Raw genomic sequence first — 3,531 nt, forward strand, 5'->3', positions numbered from 1 at the left:
TCTGGTGCCCTTGTGGTTTCTCCTACTCCATAGGAAAAGGATATTCTTTTGGCAGATTTGGTCAAAGATGTGTTTGCCTCTGGTAAAGGAAAGGGATCTTCTCTTGCTTAGGGCCTAATGCAAAGACCATTTAAGAAAGTCTCTTTAGCTACTCCCTCAAGAGTTGTCGAGATTAGGATCAAGAAAAAATTAAACTTACATGAGATTTACTGGTAGAGTTTGGGGCTATAAATACCATGGATGAACATTTTCCCCACTCTACTCAATGATTATTTTCTCATGGAATGTGAGGGGCTTGAATAGAACCCCTAGACAAAAAGCTATTCATGAGCTGGTGGATGATCATTCTCTAGATATCCTTTGTATCTAGGACACCAAGCTTTCAGTGTATTTCACATTTAAATGTGCTCCTAAAATTTGGTTTTTGGGGCAATGTCAGTGTGTTGGTGGTTTTGGGAGCTCTGGTAGTCTTTCCATTTGTTGGAATCCTAGGAAAGTCATGCCTCTCTACTAGATCTCTTGCCACTCAGCTCTCTCAATGGTGGCCTCTTCCTTGGAAACTAGAAATATGATTCTTGTTACTAATGTGTATGCCCCTATTTATCTCCCTCGCAAGATTAAGCTCTAGGAATATATTAGGAATTTTAGAAGCTACTACCCATTCTTTCCTTGGATTGTGGCTGGGTATTTTAACTCTGTCATCAATCTAGAGGAGAAGTGGGGCGGGCTAGCTCATTTGGGTCCTTCTTCAAAGCTTGTTTGGGAAAATATAGATCTTTTATGTCTCTCTAATTTCAAACCTCTTAATGGGCTCTTTACTCAGAATAATAGAAGGGTTGAAGGTGATTCCATCTTAGAATGCTTGGATAGGTTCCTAGTTTCTTGATTTTTGAATTGTGGCTCTCTTTCTCCCTCTTCCAAAATTCTTGATTAGAGAGGCTCTGACCACTAGCCTATCAAGCTCATGGCTAGTTATATGCTACTATCCCCAAGAAGCCTCCCTTTAAGTTCTAGCTAATGTGGCTTGGAGACTCTTTTCTCCATGATTTAATGGCTCATTGGTGAAGAAAGGGAGGCCTTGCCTATGATACTACTATGTTTTATTTCTCTAAAAAATTATAATATGTCAAAATGAAGTTGAAGAATTGGAACAAAATTTTTTTTGTTAATCTCCACATTATGAAGAAGAGGTCTCAGGATCGTCTTGATGTTATTACTAGGTAGATTTGGGATTTGTGTTTTCCTAAAGCACTTGGCATAGTGGAATCAAAAGCTTCTAGTGATTTAGTAGAGTAGGATCTTAGAGAAGAAATTTATTGGAAACAAAAGGCTCGAGTTGACTGGTTTTAGGAAGGGGACAAGAACACTACATTTTTCCATAAATCTATGTAGGCTCAACATAACACCTAAGTTAAATTTATTCTCTTGTTACTTCTAATGGGACACATCTAACCTCCTCTCAAGATGTGTCCAGGAAAGCTATTTAGTCTTAGTCTACTCTCTTTTTAGATGACTTATCTCTAGCAAACATTAAGGAGAATACGATCTTGTCTTGTATTTCATCTATTGTGACTAGGGAGATAAATGAATCTCTTATGTGACCAATTTGTATGTCCAACTTGGAGGAGGTGGTCTTCAACTTATGTAAGGGAAAAGATCTAGGGCCTAGTGGCTCCCCTATTGAATTCTTCCAGGAATTTTGGGATATTGTCAATCATGACCTTTTGGATGTGGTTCAAGAGTCCTATTCCAATAAAGATATGCTTCAGGCCTTGAATGGTACTTTCCTAGTCCTTATTCTAAAGAAGGAAGAGGTAAATCAAATTGACTTCTTTAGGCCCATTGCTCTTTGTAATGTGGTCTATAAAATCATTACTAAGCTCCTAGTGGAGAGGGTTAAAGATTGGCTTCCCATGGTTATCTCTAAGGAACAAGGGGGTTTTTTGGCTAGAAAACAAATTTTTGATAGGGTGGTTTTGCTTCTAAAGCCATTCACTATATGTGTACTTCTAGAGAACACACCATGTTCATCAAGCTTGATATGGCTAAGGCTTATGACAAAGTCAACTGGGGTTTGTTGTGGAAAGTTCTTCTATCTTTTAGCTTTAGTCAGGAATGGGTTAGATGGGTTTTGAGCTATGTTACTATTCCTTCCTTCTTGGTCCTCAATGGTGAACCATTAGAGCTTTTTGGGGCCTCTATGGGTCTTCACCAGGGAGATCCCCTTTCTCCTTTTTTTTTTATCATTATGGTTGAGGGACTTGGTAGAGTTATCAAGTATCATGTTTCCCAAAATCTAATTTAGGGCTAGCAATGGGGAAATGGTCTACCCACTCTTTCCCACCTCTAGTTTGTTGATGATACGACCCTTGCTAGGAGAGCTCAAATTTAGGAAGCTAAAGCCTTTTAGCTCACCTTGGATACTTATTTGGCTAGCTCTGGTCAAAAAATCAATGACCACAGGTCCTCTTTTTTTCCTTCAACACTCCTAAGCCTATCTAGTGGAGGATTGCTAATATCCTAAGATTTTAGATTGAGTCTCTCCCTCTAACTTACTTGGGGGACCTTATTGTGGTGGGAAGATAGCTCGAGCTTTTCTGGTAGAGCTTGCTCAAAAAGCTTCAACAAAAATTCAATCATTAGACTCATAGGTTGCTCTCTACTACTGGAAGGGTGACTCTCCTATAGTTTGTCATACAAGTACTTCCCATATATAGAAGCATAGTTCAGGCTGCATCAACATATTTTCTTAAGGAATTTGATGCTCTTTTTTGCCAATTCCTTTGGAGTGACAATTTTCAAAATACTAAATGGAGCCTCATCAATTGGGATACAATTTGTAGGACAAAAAGGAAGGATTCCTTGACCTTTATTTTGCTATCTTGTATAGGCAAGCTCTTACTGCGAAGCTTTATCAATTGGTGCTGGTGTTCCAGTTAGTCTTAGCTTTAGGCCCATATCCTATCATACAAGTATTTACTTGGTGTTGAACCTTCATATGTTTCTAGGTTTCCTCTTGAGGGAAGAGGCTCTATGGTGTGGAATACCCTCAAGATTGGTGCTCACATAGTGAAGAGAAGTCTATTTTGGATCTACAATAGAGGCACAAAGGCTCTATTTTGGAGATATTCCTAAATGAGCATCCTACTCCCTTGTCCTCTCATCTGTACTTGCAACCTCTTTGTGATTTTTTCCTTTCTCCTTGATGGAATAAGGTGGCTCATTATAAGGAGGCTCATAACTTGGGCCTTGCTATTGGTTATAGATGGAATAATTCTTCTAATTGGCCACCAAGTGGGTCTCTAGGGGATCAACTGGAGCTTTCTCAGATCTTGGCTTCTAGGGAGTGTAACTCTCTGCAAGGACCTAATGTTTTGGCTTGGGGAGATGCTTCTTCTGACAAGTACTTTATTTCTTTAGGGTACCTTGTGCTGACTAAGCAACTTTTTGGTGAGGTGGATGTCTCTTGGTGGAAGAAAGCTTGGAATAGCTTTTCCTTGCCTAAGTGTAACTTTTTCCTTTGGATTCTAG

Source organism: Cupressus sempervirens, chromosome 11, assembly GCF_028749045.1.
Source record: "Cupressus sempervirens isolate cs-2001-9-10 chromosome 11, ASM2874904v1, whole genome shotgun sequence".
Classification (NCBI taxonomy): Eukaryota; Viridiplantae; Streptophyta; class Pinopsida; order Cupressales; family Cupressaceae; genus Cupressus; species Cupressus sempervirens.